Below are 20,051 nucleotides of genomic sequence, written 5' to 3' on the forward strand. Positions count from 1 at the left end.
GCAGCATGATTAAATAAAGAACTCAGTAAAGGTAAATACATAGGAAATTATAAAAGCTAGTATTATTGTAATTTTGGTTTGTAACTCCAATTTTGTTTTCTACATAATGTAAGACATTAATGCATTTAAAAAATTATTTGTTTGGTTTTGGCTATGCAATATTTAAGCATTTAATTTTGTAACACCAATACCTGAAAGGGTGTAGAAGCAGAGTTTTTTGTTTTTGTTTTTTAATTGAAATTAAGCTGCTATAAATTCAAATCACACTGTTATAACCTTAGGATGTTAAGGGTAATCTTCAGGGTAACTGCAAAAAAATATGGTTGTAGAGTATACACAAAAGGAAATGAGATGGGAATTTAAACATTTTACTACAAAAAATCAATTAGCACAAAATAGTAATGCAAGAAATGAAGTACAAAAAAGCTATATGGCATATAGAAAACAAATAGCAAAATGACACAAGTAAGCTTCTCCATATCAGTACTTACTTCAAGTGTAAATATTTTAAAATCTCCCATCAAAAGACAAAGATTGAGAGAATAGATTTTTTTGAAAAATACCTGATTCAACTATGCACAAGAGACTCGCTTTAGCTCCAGGGACCAAACAGGTTGAAAGTGAAAGGACAAGAAGATATTCTATACAAATAGTAACCAGAAGAGAGCAGCAGTGGTTAAAAACAAGGTAGTCACAAAAAGACAAATACTGTAGGGTTCCATTTCTATGAGGTGGGTAGAGTAGTCAAATTCTGAGAGACAAAATAGAATGGTGCTTGCCAGTGGCTGGGGAGAGAGGAGAAGGGGGAGTTAGTGTTTAAGGGATACAGAGTTTCAGTTTTGCAAGATAAGAATTTTAGAGATGGACAATAGTGATGATTGCACAACAACATAAATGTACTTGATACCACTGAACTCTGCACCTAAAAATTGAAAAGATGGTAAATTTTATGTTCTGTGTATTTTACCATGATTTAAAAAAAATATATGTTATTTAAAAAATCACTCCAGAACAAGCAGCACAAACCAGACAGTCCCAGGCAAGCCTGGACACAGACCACCTATGGAAAGATGATGTTACAGGTTTTGGATTTTGAGAATGACAAGAAGCTACTGACCAATTCTAAGGAAGGACATGATGATATTTGAGTTGTTTAGAAAAGCATTTTGACTGCTATGCAGAATTGATGGGGAGGGGAGTAAACTCAAACCCCAATCTTCTGTCTGCAAAGACATTTGGTTACTTAAGGTTATGTAAAGACTCATTTGCTCCCAAGCAGCTCTCCCTCGGCCCACTCTGATGCTTTTGTTCTCGTTACTTCCAATTAATTGCAAGATCTATCTCCAAGAAGTATCACATTTCACAACTTTGGACTCATATTAACAAGATTTTCAACACTGTGAAATAATTATCGATCCTTCTCCTTTATAACCTCTAACCAAAACAGTTTTCAAATTCATTTTCCACTTCCAACTCTTCATAACCTCATCGCTTCATCTTTTGATCTATTCATCCTCTCTTTTTCTGAATTGATTTTACTCTTTGTCTGAAATCTTGCATCTCACTTTTGAGCTTCGTATAACTGTTTGATGAAATGTAACCTCTACTGGCTACACTATTCACTAGTTCCATTAAGCAGTCCCGAAATTTTGCTAGTTTGTAAAAGGTGATTAGTTTTACTTCTTCCTCTGTGAATCTAGGGTACTATGAAAATAGCCCTGTGTATCTATTAATTGCACCAGATTTCAAAAATAAGGTAGGGAGCATTATAGACATGGCAATTTTTATACTGCAAAGATATTTCAATCCAGCAACTTTCAGTGCAATTTAAGGAATCTGCAATTTAGGTTCTATCATGAAGCCCTTTAATGAGAAGACAATCTCTGGGAAAATGAATATTCACTCCTAGCCTACCTTGGAGCAATCTAGTGTTTTCTTATTCACGCCTACAAGTGATTAGAAGAACTGGGAAACCAATTTATCCACCAGCAAATCCAGTCTTCACTTTGATGGGCATTGTTGGATACCATTTGTGCCTGGGAAAGGTAGCCCTTTATATCTTCATTTGAGAACACTTTTGTTGATTTGTATGTCAGATCATTACATGAGAATAAGATGAGAAGGGTATTAAATGGGAATGAACATAGAATTGATTCTAGGTTTGGAAGGATGTGCTTGTGAGACTGGAAATAAGAGAAGAAGGAAACTGAGTGGGTAAGAAATTCCCAAGGTTTCCTCTTACTCTCCTGACTTGTGTCCCTTACAATAACCCTCAAATACAAGCAAAAGAGGGTGGGGAGGAGGCCACTGGACCAACCAAATAGACTCTGTCTGGATTATGCAGAACTGGGTGCTACAACTGTGAGCCATGCAGAACCTAGAGAAGGTGTAAGAGAAACATCTTCAAATGCAAAAAATAGTTTTAAAGTAAGACCACAATGGAAAGCTAAATGATTAGTGATTATTTAGCCTAGAATAAAGGCTAAGGAGAAAAAAACTATTAATTTTCCTCAGAGTTAGAGAGAAGAATAGCTTCTGGCTGAACTTCCACTCTGACAGAATCAGAGAAAATTAGCCCAGCCATAAAGTGCTTAGACTCTGAGCCAGAATTTCCCAGTCGGGAGTTCTTTTGTATATTTGTTTAAGAACCCATTTTGGATGAGTGTCTTAGTCAGTTCATGTTGCTATAACAAAATACCATAAACTGGGTTGTGTTAACAGCACATGTTTATTTCTTACAGTTCTGGAGACTGGGAAGTCCAAGATCAGGGTGCTGCCAGATTTGGTTCTTGTCCTGGTTCATAGAAGATTGTCCTCATCATAGGTATGGGCAAAGACTTCATGACTGAAACACCAAAAGCAATTGCAACAAAAGCCAAAATTGACAAATGGGATCTAATTAAACTAAAGAGCTTCTGCACAGCAAAAGAAACTATCATTGGAGTGAACAGGCAACCTACAGAATGGGAGAAATTTTTTGCAATCTATCCATCTGACAAAAGGTTAATATCCAAAACCTACAAAGAAATTCAACAAATACACAAGAAAAAAACAACCCCATCAAAAATTGGGCAAAGGATATGAACAGACACTTGTCAAAAGAAGACATTTATGTGGCCAACAAACATGAAAAAAGTTCATCATCACTGGTCATTAGAGAAATGCAAATCAAACCACAATGAGATACCATCTCACGCCAGTTAGAATGGCAATCATTAAAAAGTCAAGAAACAACAGATGCTTAAGAGGATGTGGATAAATAGGAACACTTTTACACTGTTGGTGGGAGTGTAAATTAGTTCAACCATTGTGGAAGAAGTATGGCAGTTCCTCAAGGATCTAGAACTAGAAATGCTGTTTGACCCAGCCATCTCATTACTGGGTGTATACCCAAAGGGTTATAAATCATGCTACTATAAAGACACATGTACATGTACATTTATTGCAGCACTGTTCACAATAGCAAAGACTTGGAACCAACCCAAATGCCCATCAGTGATAGACTGGATAAATAAAATGTGGCACATATATACCATGGAATACTATGCAGCCATTAAAAAAGGATGAGTTCATGTCCTTTGCAGGGACATGGATGAAGCTGGAAACCATCATTCTCAGCAAACTAACACAAGAACAGAAAAGCAAACACTGCATGTTCTCACTCGTAAGTGGGAGTTGAACAATGAGAACACACGGACATAGGGAGGGGAACATCACACACTGGGGCCTGTCAGGTGGTGGGGGGCTAGGGGAGGGACAGCATTAGAAGAAGTACCTAATGTAGATGATGGGTGGATGGGTGCAACAAACCACCATGGCATGTGTCTACCTATGTAACAACCCTGCACATTCAGCACATGTATCCCAGAACTTAAAGTACATATATAAAAATTGGCCTCACTATGCCCCAACATGGTGGGAAAGGCAAGGAATCTCTCCGGGGTCTCTTTTATAAGGGCACTAATCCCACCCATTAGGGCTCTGCCTTCAAAACCTAACCACCTCTTAACACCTTCGTTTTGGGCATTAGAATTTCAACACACGGCGTTTGGGGGCACACAGATATCCAGTTCATCACAACAAGGTCAGGAAAGCTTCCTTCTGGTGAGTTTTTAAAGACACACACAAACAAAGATGAGAAGGCAGGGAGAAAGAAAAGGAGAGAGGGTAGAGAGAGAGAAAAGGATGGGGATTTAACTCTCTGATAAATATTAACACGTTTACAATTTTTTAAAAATGGGTCAGTGCAGTGGCTCATGCCTCTAATCCCAGCACTTTGAGAGGTCAAGGCATTAGAATTGCTTGAGCCAAAGAGTTTGAGACCACCCTGGGCAACACAGTGAGACATCCATCTCCAGAAAAATTTTTTTAAATTAGGTGCTGTGGTGTGCACCTGTAAGTCTGAAAGCTGGGGCAGGAGGATTGTTCAAGCCCAAGAGTTTAAGGCTGCAGTAAGTTATAATTGTGCCATTCCAGCCTGAGTGACAGAGTGAGACCTTGTCTCAAAAAAAAAAAAAAAAAGTTGACTGGACAAGGAGTTAGGGGAGGGAAAGAAGAGCCAAGATTTGTTAACTTTCCCCACACCCTACACTAGGCCAGAACTTACATAGTATTCACAACACACTTAGACGTGGAGAAATGAAAGTAGACATTATGATCCTCCTTTTAAAAAGATATCCAGTGAGGAAATTGCTGTACAGAGAAATTAAGCAACTTCCCTAAGGCCACACAGATCACTGATGAACAGACCAATGTTCAACATCAGGTCTGACTGAGCCCAAATCCTATGTGCTTTCATGCCTGCATTAGGGCATGCTGAGGTCAGCAATGGCGTCTGTGGCCCAGGATTGCTCAGTGGCCCAGGATGTCCCAGTGATACCCTAAGGTGGGCCGTGGGCTCGTCTGTACTCCCTGCACTGCTCCTTCACTTTCACCTCCGGTCTTTCAGAATCCTGTACTCCACTAGTTAATTTAAACGTTTATTTCCACTTATGGGTTAATGAGTATTGTAATAGGCAATGTAAAAGACATACCCATGCACAGTAAAAATGCTACAGAAAAATATAAAAGATAAAAGTTTTCCTTCCTTCTCCAGACTCTCCCTTTCCACAGAGGAAATCACTATTAAGAGTTTTGTGTGTGCCGTTCTTGAAAAATATCCTAAGCATAAAACCAGGTCCATATTTAGTACATCTAGCTGGGTAGAGGAACTTGTCTTTATTAATTATGAAGAAAAGAGGAATCTTAATGCCTCTCTTACATTAGAATCTTTCTGATGTTACTATTTTTTAAATGTGTTTCAGGAAAACCTTATGCCTTAACATCTTAAAGAAGTGATCACTATTATGAGAATTTGAGGCATAATAATCATGAGAAAATAATTTATTTTTGTGTTTTTATAATCTTTTAAATGCAACTAATTAATGGTGATTCTTTTGGATTGGGCAATGTAAAAACTTCTTTATATATATATCTTACATAATCTTCACAACAGCCTTACCATTACAGTTTCATAGAGAGGACCCATGGAGTCCTTGGTGAAGACAAGCTTTTCTTTTTTTTGAGATGGAATCTCACTCTGTCGCCCAGGCTGGAGTGCAGTGGCATGATCTCAGCATCTCAGCTCACTGCATCCTCTGCCTCCCGGGTTCAAGCGATTCTCCTGCCTCAGCCTCTCAAGAAGCTGAGACTAGAGGCAGGCACCACCACGCCTGGCTAATTTTTGTATTTTTAGTAGAGACAGGGTTTCTCCATGTTGGCCAGGCTGGTCTTGAACTCCTGATCTCCAGGGAGCCACCCACCTTGGCCTCCCAAGTGCGAGGATCACCAGTGTGAGCCGCTGGTGTCTGGCTGAAGATAAGTCCCTCAAAGTCTTACAGCAATACAGGATTAAGCCAGGAATTGAACCCGGGCAGCAGGATCTCTGATCCTGCATTTCTAACCACAACACAGATCACTATTCATTGCAGAGATGTTACATTCACCTTGGAAAAATGGAGAAAAGAAGAAAAATGACACTCAGAGATTATTCACCCAAATAAAATTCATATTCACATTTACTCTGATCTGTTTCCTACAGTGATTTTCTTTTCAGAACTCCAGATGTAGAAACAGAACCCTGTAACTGATGTAGTTGCCTAGTTTATGAACAGATTCACAATAGGTAAGGAATTCAGTCACTGTCGGTTACACAGCAAATAATAAACTCACCTGAAAAAGGGGCTGTTCTGAAAAATCCAGAACTTGCTCTGTCACTAAGTGGAGGAGGGGACTGAGTGGTGCATTTGCTCATAGCTCTCTCCCTAGGGCCAGTTCCAGCAGGAACCTCAAACTGGGGACAGTGGATGAGCCAGCCAGTCATCAGACCTTTGGGAGCTGGGGTGGCAGCTGGATGCCAGTGGCCAATCCTCTTTCAGCCCCTGACAGCCAGCTGACCCTGCCCTGCTCCCAAAAGACAAAGAGTGCTCAGTGACACAATCACCAACCACCACCACCTCCTGTTTTGGGTTGACTAAGAACCACAGGGCTGCTGTGTGGCTAAATACAACACAGTCATATTTTGAGTCCTTACCAAGAAAAAAATACTTGCTATACCTGAGCAGCACTGTGTTTATAATTGAATCACTATTCAGGTGGTGGTGGCAGCTAGAGAAATTGATTTACAAACTGTCTAGTTGGGTCTAGGGATTTGTTTTTATTAATTATGAAGAAAACAAGAATCTTAATATCACTCTTAGAGTCTTACGGATGTTACTATTTTTTAAATGGGTTTAAGGAAAACTGACTGAAAAGCGTGAGTTGCAAATAGCATTCTGAGAAAGGTGCTAAGCAATACATATTTCATACCACTCCTGAACGTGGTCAGATATAAATAGCAGCACAAACATTTAAGAGCTATTCTTGCTGGGGAAAAAAAAAAAAGTAATTAATTGGTGTTACACACAAAGGACTTCTCTATTTATTTATTTATTTTTTTTGGTAACCAGCACAGCTTTAATTACAAGTAATTGTTCTCAAAATCAGGCTGCTCGTAAGTTCTGCATTCTAGACAGTGATTATGCATCAATACCCTAATCTATCACTTTCATTATTTTAGTCATTTGGGTGTGTAAATTTGTATTTAATTCAGACAACAAACTCCGCAGTTCCCACTGTTACTTTCTATGAACATATGCCTTTTTAAGGCACAATAGCGTTGGATGATTTAGATTTACATTCATTTACTTTTACTTAGGAAAATAATGGTACATTATTGTGGGTTTTGCTGACTTCTAGGTAAATACAGTGGCATTAGATGTACAAGGAGCCAGGTTTGTCCCTAGTTAATCAGGAATTTTAGTAGGTGTCTCTATAGAACTGCATTTGTTACTGCGTCGTAATGAGCTGGTGTTTGCAGAAATTCCCCTGCAGAAATCTCCTAGTAAAGTAATAGGGGCCTATTCTTTACCTCATTCAGAATTTGTACATTTCTTCTCTCCCAGGTTAGGCACTAGAAATGTCGCCTGGATTACTGAACTCCAGTACGCTGTTTACTCTCTACCCGGGCTTTGTATGTCTGAGTAAATTTCAAAACAAAACTCAAAAGCCTTGCCAGGACATCTGATGGGAATACATTAGCTCCACCTTGTCCTTGTGGATGACACCACCATTTTGTTTCTGATCTCTTAACGCAGGTAGATATTCTTTATTTCCTATGAAATATGTTTCCTTGAATGCAAAACAAATGGCTATGCCCTTTGTTCCCTTTCTAACTTGCTTTTTGGTGTGATGGTCTAATTGCCGTGCCACGCAGTTTTAAATGAAAAACAAAAATTGAGTTAAAAATTCTATCCATACTTATAAAAAACAAAACAATAAAATGATATCTTTGGTAATCACTTATTTGGTTGAATAACTCTCATAAAACACACACACCCACAAATGTTTTAGGCTACACAAATATAAAATTGTGTGGAGGAAGAGATTATTTACAATGTTAGAAAACAATGCCGTTGCCAGAGAAATTTTCTTGGAATTGCAAGGTAGGTCCGATAAGGGAAAATACATTGTATGATGACAAACTATGCTTTATGTATTTCAAAACCTATTTAAAATTAGAAATTTTGAACAAAATTTACATTTAAAACTACTCATTTTCTTTAATTATTTTTAATAAGCTTCCTTGTTAAATGGGTATAATATAGATTTCAACTAGCTCGGAATTATACTGTTTTGTCTGCTCTATCCTATCTTTCTTTTTCAGGTAAAGTTTTTTATTGACATCATGGGAATTTTGCCTAAGCACAAAACTGCCAATAACTTTACAACATTTATTGAGGGACTTCTGCGATTATAGATATTCAGTGAGTATAGGACTCATGATGAAAAGAGAAAAAAAATAAGAAAAAGAAGATGATGACGATAAAGGATATGTCCTCCTGAAAGAATTCACAATCCACACAACAACACATGCACACACAATAACACATGCACACACAATAACACATGCACAAGCACACGGAGCATTTGTTTCAGATAAGTACACGAATATAATAAAACTGGAAAACTGAGATTTTTACAAGCCAAAGGCCCTCTGAAGGTGGAAGGACCAGATTTACATGGAGATTAATTTGGAGAGTTTCTAGAAACATCACAAAATGAATAACATAGATTGTCATCAGATAAAGAAGTCCCAAATTCGATTACATATTTTTTATTTCACAAAGGTTATTTAACCAGTGTTACCAGTGTTTTACTAGTTTTTACTTAAATGAAAACTTTAGAAAGTTGTTTGGGGATGAGGTGGAAGAGACTCTGGGGTGACTGAATGACAAGTAAAGTTCCCAGGCCAGAATGGAGAAATCTAGAGTGAAAGGAAGCTGAGATTGGTGAGAAGACACAGTGCCTGTCTGAACTAGTGAAAACCAAGGCAGGAAGTTCCAGGAGGAGAAGGGATGGAGGAGGGAGAAACTTGTAAAAGCGGGTGAGGCCAGGCGCGGTGGCTCAAGCCTGTAATCCCAGCACTTTGGGAGGCCGAGACGGGCGGATCACGAGGTCAGGAGATCGAGACCATCCTGGCTAACACGGTGAAACCCTGTCTCTACTTAAAAAAAAAAAATACAAAAAACTAGCCTGGCGAGGTGGCGGGCGCCTGTAGTCCCAGGTACTTGGGAGGCTGAGGCAGGAGAATGGTGTAAACCTGGGAGGCAGAGCTTGCAGTGAGCGGAGATCCAGCCACTGCACTCCAGCCTGGGCTACAGAGCCAGACTCCGTCTCAAAAAAACAAAACAAAACAAAAAGGCGGGTGGAATTGCTCCAATAGGCCATAGGGCACTAGGGGTCTCACTGGCATTTTCACATTGTGATTACTCTCACTTTCCATACCTTCTTGCTTACGTCACTTAAATCCAGTCACCCAAACCAAAGATTAGTAAAAACAAGACATATGATAATATTCGTAATAGGTGTTTAGCCTCTGCCTACAGAACCTCAAAGCACATTAATTTAGAGGAAAATAAGCAGTTATCTGACATATTTGGGGGTAGGGAACCCAAGCACTTATTTACATTTTTAATTTCCATTACCCTGTTAGTGAACATTAGCGTGCTGTCTAAAACTGCAGTAATCCGGGGATGATCCTGCCTTTGAACAGGGAGGGAACCATTAAGGGAAACAGCACCTGAGTTGTGGGAGTGCGACGCACTGACTCTGTTTCCAATTATTTACATGAGCAAGAAGCTGAACACGACCACATTCCCAACTGATGTGCTTTTTGTGTAGCTTTTCTGTCACTGGTGTTGCATATAGTGGGTACTAAGTAAATGATTTTGTATTAAAGAGATTAATTTGCCTCTTTCCAATATGATTTGTACCATATCCAAAAAAAAAAAACAAAAAAAACAACAACAACACAAAACAAAAAATAATTCTGGTGACATATCCGTGAACCGAGTTAACGGGTGAGAGCTTTACCTTTCAAGGCACAGGGAGAGCTAAGACAGAGGTTTTGATTGCATGGGCAGCCCCAGATCAGCCCTTAGCTGGACTAAACACACTTCTAGATATTGTGTTTTTTGCTATTTTGTTGTAAGCAATAGGAGGTCCCTTTGGTAAACATTAAAGAATTATAAGCAAAACAATAAATAGATGTTGTTGGGACTCAGAGAATCTAATTTACAAGTACCCTCTTAACGTCTTCAACTATAAAATTCAGATATCCACATTTATTTTTATCATGGCCATGCAAAATTATGTAGAAGGAGAGATGATTTACAATGTCAGAAAACAATGCTGTTGCTAGAGAAATTTTCTTGGGGTTTCAAGATAGGTCACACCATATTTTGGCCATGAAACGAACAGCATGTATAAGTTCTGACAGACACGAAGCAGCTGAAATAATGGTCATACCAAACATAAATGAAAATGATCCATCCTGCATGTACAATTCCAGTGCTTTCAGAGAAATGAGGGTTTTACTACTTTTCCAGATACTGGCAAGTTTTACCCTAATAAAGCCCAGGGACAGTGTGGCAGTGAATCAGGAGAATTGGGGAAGAGAAGAATCCAAGTCCCCACACTCTCAGTGGATTTCGGGAACTCCAGGGGAACCGTGGGTCTGTAAAACACATGCTGTCTTTCTGAAGAGGCGTTGTTTCGATCATTCCATAGGTAGAGGCTGCTTTGAGCAATACTTTTGGCTTACTTTGAGTCACGCCAAACACACTTTGCATCCTTGATTAAGACTTGCACCTCTACGCACTTTCCTGGGCATGGTCTATTCTGTTTCATTATCATGCACCCAGCAACAGACCCATTTCTACTGAACAATTAGAAGGTCATAGACCTGATCAGGAAGACTGTGGCCTCCACCTTCAGGAAGCTTACAATCTACTTAGAAACACAACACACACACACCCATAAAGAGATCACAAACCTTAGCAGGGCATGGCGTGCCACTGCAGTCCTGGCTACTTGGCAGGCTGAGGTTGGGGAACAGCTTGAACCCAGGTGTTTGAGGCTGTCGCACCCTGCATCCAACATGGGCAACAGAGCGAGACCCTGTCTTTAAAAACACTAACAATAAATAATAATAATTTTATAAAACTAAAAAGAGACCATAAACTCACTTTCTAGGTGGCCAAGTATATCCACACAAGCAATGGAGAGTACTCACTTTTCAGAGAGCCTCCAGAAAAGGGAGAGAGCTTTTTTCAGACCCAGTGGCTGGGGCACTTTGCAATAGTGCAGAATTTGACACACCACAACGGCTATTATGGATGGACAAGGAGCAGCCAAGAGAAGGAAAGAGGCAGATCTGTGACCCGAGCTGCAGCCCTTGCAATGGGAATAATCCTCATCCTCCCTGTGTGCTATGTGTGACACGGGCTTCCCCAGCAGGGCACTGGCCCAGCCCCTGCTCTACCGGAGGGGACTGTAGCTTTGCTTCACTCTCCCTCCCTGCTTAATCACTGGCTCAGATGACAATCCACCCCAGGCAAACAATGCTCATGCAGAGAAGAAGACAGCCAGGCCAAGATCAAATTTTTCTAAAAGTTTTCTTTCTTTTTTTTTCTACATCATCTCAACCTTCCTTTTTAAATAAATGGACTTGCAAATAGACCTAACTTCAAAGATCTCATTGGTCAGTCTTCACTGTTTATGTACCCGGGCAGGGAACCATTCAAGATATTATTCTTATTTTTTAAATCTTCTTTTTCTATCTCTTCAATAGCATCTGGACGATCTTTCCATTCTTGTCTGGTGATAATGAAATCATTAAAAAACATACCAGAACCCTTTTTGCTTATCTCTGTGCCATTTGGAACATATGTGAATAAATTGAACACCACTTGCTCATTGGTTTTCTTTTTTTTCCCCTCTTCCCTTGTTTTTAAAAGCCCTGTTTGAAATCAGTCTCTGAAAGACCCAGCATCTGAGTTACATCTGACGCTGGGAGGTATGCCTCCACGTCGTCCACATGGCCTTGATCTAGACAGCGAGCCACAATCTACCCAGCACATTTTTGTGGCTTAAGTGACCTGGAGTCTGGGGCTTTTCTTTGTTGAAGATTTTCTTCAGGTTTCAAGTTGATTTTACACCAATAATGGTCATTCCAGCTTGGGCATTGCACAAATAGTTCATAGATGACCATGGGGAATCCAGCTATGCTGTTGGGACTAGTAGCTAAACTCTCTTGGAGGGCTTGACTTAGATCAAAGAGCATCTTTCCCTTTCTTGGAAACCACATTGCCAGCCTTTTCCAGCCAAGGGCCTGCTTGTGTTAAATGAGAAGAGAGAGACTCTGGCTCACCCCAAAAGAGGTCGCCCTGGAAGAGATGGAAAAGGCTTTTCCAGGAGGAGTCTGCTCAAAAGCATAAAAGGGTCAGCCTCCAGCTTATCACTCAAAAAAGTTTTTAAAGCCTTTTTAAGGAAACAATTTTAACCCAGCTGCACTTATCCATCAGTGATTTGATTTTGCTTTGTTAGGAGAGACTCGTAATCTGCTTTTAAATGTTTTTTGTTCCTGGCCTTCTTTGATAGCAAGTTCTGCCTAAGGCTACCTCTCAAACCTCGTCACTGGAGCTTTCAAGTCTATGTGAATAACTAGAATAATTTTAATCTGGACCTTTCTTTATCCCCTACTCCCTACCCACTCCTGTTTGCAGCAGAAAATGTTAGGGGGTTGTAAGAATTTTTTTTTTTTAATCAAATTCTGCCAAACCTAAAACCTATAAAAAGGAATCATTTGTCCTTTAAAAGAGAGAGAAAGCAAGGGAGCAAACTCTATTTACAAAGTCAGAGGGAGTCAACCTGATTTTATTTTCTCAAGTACATTCAGTGAGTCTCAAAAAGAATGCAAGTTCTCCAGTCTTGTCTCTGCTTGGTATAAGCCACAATTAAAAAATACATTTCAGAAATATATCTGAATCACTGTAGAACGTACTTTTTTTTGCAACAGATAGGTTTTATAGAAGCTTTTTTACTTGTAACTTTCAAAGATCGTACTCAGTAATCATGCCTTTCATGACATTGTGAACTATAATTTTATTTCACTAAGCTACCATAAAAGACTACTTGTTTTATTGTTATAGTATGCACTAAAAAACAGAACCTATGCTCCTCATTTAACTAATCACTTCTGATATTTCTCAAGCTAATGGGAACCAAAAACACTTACAAGATATCTGTTCGTTGATTTTCTTAATGAAATGCACACCTTTTTTTATAATGTAAGCATATGCGTACACATGTATGAACTTTACAAGTTTATTTAGCGAGAAACCAAATATGTGAGGAAAGCAGACTTTTCAAGTGGCGCTTTAATTGTCATTCATGCATGTTCTACAGATCATTACCGAATGTTTACAGGTCCTGCATGGAATGACTTTACACCAAAGAAGAGGGTAACATATCCTCATTGTTTATAAAAATGACAGCTCCTAATGGACCATATTAGCTTTAACACAAACTATTAAATCTCCTTCATTACTTTTTGCTGTGTTCTGTTTCGGCGTCTCGTTAGCTCTGAGAAGTGGGTGCAAACTCCTAAGGAAACCTGAGCACACATTGAGACGATTAGAGATCATGGTTATTAGATAAGCCTGGGGAGGATGTTTTCCTTGGGTTACTCACAAGCATTTTGAAAGAGTCGTGTTCCAGGTTTGAGGTCCCGTGTTTCTTCCTCTCAAACTATGAGCAGCTGTAGCACATGACCTACTTCTGTAGGGCCCTGTAATGATTTCCTTCCTTCGGAGGCTTCAGGAGTCCTCCTTCTGCCCTGTGAAAAAAAGGGACAAATATTTTAATCCAAGCAAAATGCTGAAGCAGGTTTTGTTGGTTTCAGGGAAGAAACTCAATACAGCTCCAGCACTGAATGTAGGCCTCAAATTGGAACCATCTGGGCCGCAGAAGGGCTCAGAGACCTTTGGGGAAGGCAGAGACAGTCTTGCCTAGGGCCGCAGCCCATACACCTGCAGAGATGGCCGACGTCTGGGCAGGCCCTGGGCTCACCCAGGAACTGGAGCCGCTCCCACGGTGGCAAAGCCCCCAACGCCTGGCATTGCAGTTGGGAATACCACGTAAGAAAAGGTGACAACTGCTCAGAGGACGACTTCCTCCATGAATACTCCTTATAGTGAAAGGAAAACCCCATGATTCTTTGGAACATATTTGACACAAATCAGACATCATTTCCTAATTTTTGCTTTTCAGCAGACTGGCAAGAAAGTCCTCAGGAAACCATAGGTGGGTATACACAATATTTTCAGAGTTATCCTTAACTAGGGAAAGAAAAAGGCTTTTACAACGCAATGCATGCCTGTTCGGTATTCTCCGTATTCTTTTTTTTGTTTAAAGGGTTGTTATGATTATTATTGACTAGTTTTCCTTTTTAACTAAGTGAAAGTGCTTTTCAAGTGTTTTCTAATATCTAAACATAGAAGACTAGGCCAGCTGTTGGAAAGTTATTTTAAATAAAGTATTTTTAAAAATTTTATATTGCGAACTTCCCATGGGTGAGGGATAAGAGTATCAACCCATTTCCAAACATAAAGGATGAGGACTTTTGCCCAAAGATTAGAAATCTTGTCATGTGATTTTAAAACCAGTGCAGAATATGTTTTCTGGAAAGAAAATAGGACATAAAGAACAGATAGAAATTGTACAAAAGTTGTGCATTTAATAAATATATTTTCCAAATATTGGTTGTTGAGGAATATATCATTTCCAGTCTGGGTTTTAAATTATTTCCTGTGGTTAGAAGTGCAATGTGGCCATGATAGAATCCTAAATAATATGACCAAATCTGACATCCTGAGAGTAGAAGCCCCATGACAATCTCAACACCAAGGTCGGAGGATGATTTATTGAGAAAGGATCAGTCCCTGGAAAAGGTGACAATTCAGAAAAAATAGAGGTGCTTGAAATTTTGAGCTTAAATTCCTAGAAGTGTACATTTATTTGGTTTCTTCTAGCTAATCTTTTTCAAGAAGCCAGTGGACCACAGTTTTTTGCTTATTGTAAGTATATTTATTAATTTATTATAATTAAATCTGTTGACTGATGGAAATTACACAGTGAAGACATAGATTATATGTATGATTAAAATGTTTAATTTTTTTTTTAAATTAAGAATTGTCAGCAAGAATACTTTTTTAAAAAAATCCCTGAATAGAAAATAAGTCCAAAAAAATAGTATTTGGACTGAAGGCTCACAGAATGTCTCTCATTTTTAAAAGTTCTAAGGATATATCTGTTGCAAGGTTTCCCAGCACATCGTTAGGGGTGACATGAGTGTACGGTGTTTCGGTTTTGAGCTGTTCTCACATGCACACTTCACCACAAGCCAACTGGAAGGGGTGCGGGAGGGTTGTGTGCGTTGGGCTTACTTTTTTTTGCCCTGTTCCAAATTTATATGCATGAATCTAAATTTTTAACCAAATCTTTGTTCTCTTTCCTCTTGAGGCTGCTTCACACTCCTGCCTACGCACCCAGCTGCACCCAGATAGCTCTTCCTCCCTCCCCACCCCGACAGCCTGCACCGCTGCTCAGCTACAGGGTGAGACTTAATGGAGCTGAGCAGAGCACTTCCTAGCGAGCTTCCTGCAGAGCAGTCAGCCAAGACTGGGAAAGGCCCACCACCAAATGCCAGGAGCCAGGTGAAAATCAGAGGGTCAGCCCTCTGCAGGGGCAGCCTCCAAAAAGCATCTTGCTGTCATTTAAGGGTATTAGTTTGATACCTTTAGGAAGGCTTTGGGTTTCTCTAGAACACAGCCACTGTCTCATTCATATCACTCTGCGAGAATGTCTGTATTCAGTATCGGGGCTAAGCTGACCTACCAACTCCATCAAGTTGCGAATTTCTGAAAAACATCAATACCCAGCCTCAGAAAAGTAAGAAATTCTGCTGTGTCTTCACACGTATTTTTATTTTTACTTTATTATTACTCTTATTATTTTTAGAGAGAGTGCCTTGTTCTGTTGCCCGGGCTGGAGTCCTGTGGCAATATCCTAGCTCACTGCAGCCTCAAACTCCTGGGCTCAAGTGATTCTCCCGCCTCAGCCTCCTGAGTAGCTAGGACTACAGGCGTACCACCATGCCCGGCTAATGTTTCATTATTTTAGAGATGGGGATCTCATTATGTTGGCTAGGCTGGACTCAAACGCCTGGTCCCAAGTGATCCTCCTGCCTTGGCCTCCAAAAGTTCTAGGGCTACAGGCATGAGCCACTGTACCCAGCCTTCCTGAGTATATTTTTAAATAAGGGTTTCGTATCTTCAACATAGCCCCTAAATTAAAGCAGTGATTATAACAATCACACGGCAACTAAAGCCAACGTTCTGATGGTTTTATTTGAAAAGCACCATTCTCTACAAATGGGAGCTAATCAATAAAAAATACACATATATTTGAGAGAAAAGCCCACCCTGTCCTCAGGAAAAGCAACCCGTAGAGAATGGGCAATTTCAGATTGATTTATGAACTGGGAAAGTACTTCTGATTGTGTTTTAATTTTGTCTTTGGCCAAACTGGTCAGGAGGTGATGAAGACTGACTTCCCAGCCCTTGGCTGCCAAATCTTAACTGCCTGAAAACTTACAGAAATGCTTGATTAAAACTGGAATAAAAATCTCCAGTTGCCTTCAGCAAACCACAGCACAAGGGTGGGAAAAACAGTGCCAGGTTGCAGTTTAAGTATAGTTACTTGGCGCCTGCTGAAAGTACTGCTCCCTTCCTGTTTAATAATTAATTCAACTTTAAAGCCCCAAGGATCTGGACTCAGCACCAGCTTCACAAAGCAGTACAGAAACAAAATGCTTCCAGAACTGGAGGGGGGGATAGAGGAAGAAAGAATCTAACATTTCAAGAAACATCACCACATGGGGCCGGCAAGCAGGGGGTGGGGTTTGGAGGTGGAAAGATCCAGGGTGGAGAAATTCAAAATAAAATAAATACACACAAAAGCAAGGTTATTCACGGCTACTGGCACCAGGACCGGGAGCGGCGTAGCGAGCCGGAAGTCATCCATTTGGGAGGCAGGCAGGGTGCCTGTAGGCTAGTGGGGCCGAGAGGGTAATGGGCTCAGTCTCCGGAAAAGGAGACCCAGCCTTGCTCTTCAGCAGTGGCCTCTGCTCATTAGTCAGCGCATCGTGCTGGAAAAGGCATCCAAGGTGGGCAGTCATCCCTGCCTTCGCGCTCCTCTCCCTCCACCCCACCCCACCCCACCCGCACAAGTCACCCTCCAGGGAAAGGCCAGATAATGCCCGATGTGAGGGCGAAAACCAAGAAAGTTCCCAGGCTTAAATATTCAGCCACAGAAGTTAACACCCAACACAGCAGCAGATAACTGCAAAAGCGTGTCCCCTCCATCCAGTGGGGCACCTGCACTGTGCTTTGTGATTTTTCTAAGTTGTTTGCTTTCTCTAAGCTGGTGAGTCCAGCCAGGAAAGTGATGCGCTGTAGATGCCGAAAACAGGCAGAAGCTGCTTAAGAGCTGATCAAATCTCTTATCACACACAAGATAGGAGGAGGAATGTGTCCAGAACGACTGCAGCAGACCCCCCTCCAACCGCACAGTTCAGTATGAAACCACACGGACCGTTCTTCTGTACTCCAGGAAACCTAAGTATCCCAAAGCATTGCCAAGAGATGGTCTCACCAGAAATGAACAGATTAATTAAACAAAACGAAGGCCCAAGTGGCCAGAGGAAAGAGGAAAGCTGTTTAAACCCAAATTGTATTTACTTTTTGCTTATTTTTATTATTATAAAGAGTCATGAGATAGAACACTCACACACATCCCCTGAGATTCCGGTTGGGTATTTTGAAATAGACATTCACATAATTAACTGGTTGAGTTGAACAAATAATAACCTGAATACTTTCCGTAATCCTTAAAAAATGGATGTTTTTAATACTCTGCGATTGCTAAAACTAAACAAATTTTCTTTATATTTTACTTTATACATCCATTAGTTATAAAACATTTGAAGTACATTTCCTTTGTATGTTTCCCTCCACTGCAGATTGATGGTGTTGCCTTAAAAATGTAGCAGCTGTATTTTAAAAATAGGGTTTTGCATTCCTCTTGACTGAGTTCTTAAAACTATGCCAAACTCAAGTTTGAAACTAGTTTCCAGTTATTAAACAATTTCAAAACCAGAAGGTCAATATGCTTTTCTCTATTTTTGAGGTAGTGAATGTCTAGTTGCTGCTTTTTTATTTTTCAATTTCAAGTTTGGTTTCAAGCTCATGCCCTGTTTTCTTACGAAGCTCATTGTCCTAAACAGTGAATCCTTCCTCACAGTAACATATTCCTTTGTGATGAGAATAATTATCTACCAGTGTATCTTTTTTTTTTTTTCTTTTTTTTTTCTGAGACGGAGTTTTGCTCTGTCGCCCAGGCTTGAGTGCAGTGGCGTGATCTTGGCTCACTGCAAACTCCACTTCCCAGGTTCACGCCATTCTCCTGCCTCAGCCTCCCGAGTGGCTGGGACTACAGGCGCCCGCCACCACGCCTGGCTAGTTTTTTGTATTTTTAGTAGAGACGGAGTTTCACCGTGTTAGCCAGGATGGTCTCGATCTCCTGACCTCGTGATCCGCCCGTCTCGGCCTCCCAAAGTGCTGGGATTACAGGCGTGAGCCACCGTGCCCAGCCCAGTGTATCTTTTTTAAAAAATAAATTTGGATATTTCTATGAGACAGTGTGTTGTCATGGAAACAGCACTGGACTATGAGCCAAGCCAGCCTCTGGGCTGGTCCAGCACTAGCTGTACATCCTTGCAAGTTACAAGCCCAAGGACACATCCCTGAGTGTCAGTGTGTACTGCTGCTAAAGGAGGAGTTCTTGGTGCTTCTCTCCCTGCACTGTGTCTGCAGGGAACCCCTTTTCAGGGGTGGGAAGGGAAGACACACACACACAGCCCACTCTAAATCAGTCCAGACTGTGATGAGTGCTGAAATGGAACCATGAATTAAATGAACCAGAAGATCTATAAGGCCTGCCCAGCTCCACAGATCTCTGATTCCATGTGAATCATGGATTCACCAACTGGGTTATGCCCAGTCACTGGCCTCACTCACTCAATGCTCACCATGTCCTGCTCGCCCCTGTCCAGCCTGGCCTTCTTCATACAATCCACGGGGATTTGGCGGTAGTAGGTAATTTGGAAGATTAGATTAAATAATTTGGAATATACCCATGGATATAGATGTGCCCTAAAAAAGGGAAAAGGTGTGGCCCCATGATTAAAGAGTGGAAATCAAGCTTAACTCTTGGGTAATCAGCATATGTGTAGGGCAAGTGTATTCTATTCAAGATTTACCCACAAGAGGCAAAAATACTGTGTCAGAAGTTAGCAGATAAAACAGGAATATGAAGAAAATAGCACAATTTTTTTTCTACCTTTTTGTGATCCTCCCTCCCCATGGTTTGGAAGATTTTGTGCTAGTCCTCAAGTGTGGGCCCTAGAGGCTGATGGGACAGGGGTGCTTACCTCAGTTTTCTCATCTGAAAAATGGGGATTTCAACCTCAGAAGGATGCCTTGATGATTATCTGAGTTAATATATGTAAATCTCTTGGTAGAATGCGCAGAATTTACCAAGTTCTAAGTTGATGTCAGCCATTATTATTGAGTTAGGAGAGCTTTGTATTTTGTTGTTTTGTTTTTGTTTCTGTTTTTGAGACAGAGTCTCACTCTGTTGGCCAGGCTGGAGTGCAGTGGCACAATCTTGACTCACTGCAACCTCTGTCTTCTAGGCTCAAGCAATTCTCCTGCCGCAGCCTCCTGAGTAGCTGGGATTACAGGCGTGCAGCACCACACCCAGCTAATTTTTGTATTTTTAGTAGAGATGGTCTTGAACTCCTGACCTGAGGTAATCCTCCCACCTTGGCCTCTCAAAGTGTTGGGATTACAGGTGTGAGCCACTGTGCCTGGCCTAGGAGAGCTGTATTTAACCAAAGAGGTAGTAACTAATAATACATAACTAGTACTACCATACTGAAATGTTTTGCCTCTATATGCATTTGCTAGGGCTGCCATGACAAAGTGCCACAGGGTGAGTGGCTTAAACAA

The 20,051-nt window shown here is 40.6% G+C and overlaps 2 long non-coding RNA genes across 6 annotated transcripts in view; one reads left to right on the forward strand and one right to left on the reverse strand.

Annotated features, from left to right (window-relative positions):
- Positions 1-7,877, forward strand: part of LOC141408311 (uncharacterized) — a 33,200-nt gene extending 25,323 nt beyond the window's left edge. The window contains exons 2-3 of one of the 2 annotated variants that reach the window (XR_012422003.1): positions 2,742-3,664; positions 7,482-7,877. This is a non-coding gene — a long non-coding RNA (uncharacterized lncRNA). Of the gene's footprint in view, positions 1-2,741; positions 3,929-7,481 lie in introns of those variants that run through there. The other variant, XR_012422004.1, reaches the window with a different exon arrangement.
- LOC141408309 (uncharacterized) overlaps positions 1-20,051 on the reverse strand; it is a 163,441-nt gene that overhangs the window by 49,517 nt on the left and 93,873 nt on the right. For 2 of the 4 annotated variants that reach the window (XR_012422001.1, XR_012421998.1), the window contains exon 3: positions 13,612-13,756. This is a non-coding gene — a long non-coding RNA (uncharacterized lncRNA). Of the gene's footprint in view, positions 1-13,291; positions 13,757-20,051 lie in introns of those variants that run through there. The other 2 variants (XR_012422000.1, XR_012421999.1) reach the window with 2 other exon arrangements.

The sequence above is a fragment of the Macaca fascicularis genome, chromosome 13, assembly GCF_037993035.2.
Source record: "Macaca fascicularis isolate 582-1 chromosome 13, T2T-MFA8v1.1".
In the NCBI taxonomy this organism is placed as follows: domain Eukaryota; kingdom Metazoa; phylum Chordata; class Mammalia; order Primates; family Cercopithecidae; genus Macaca; species Macaca fascicularis.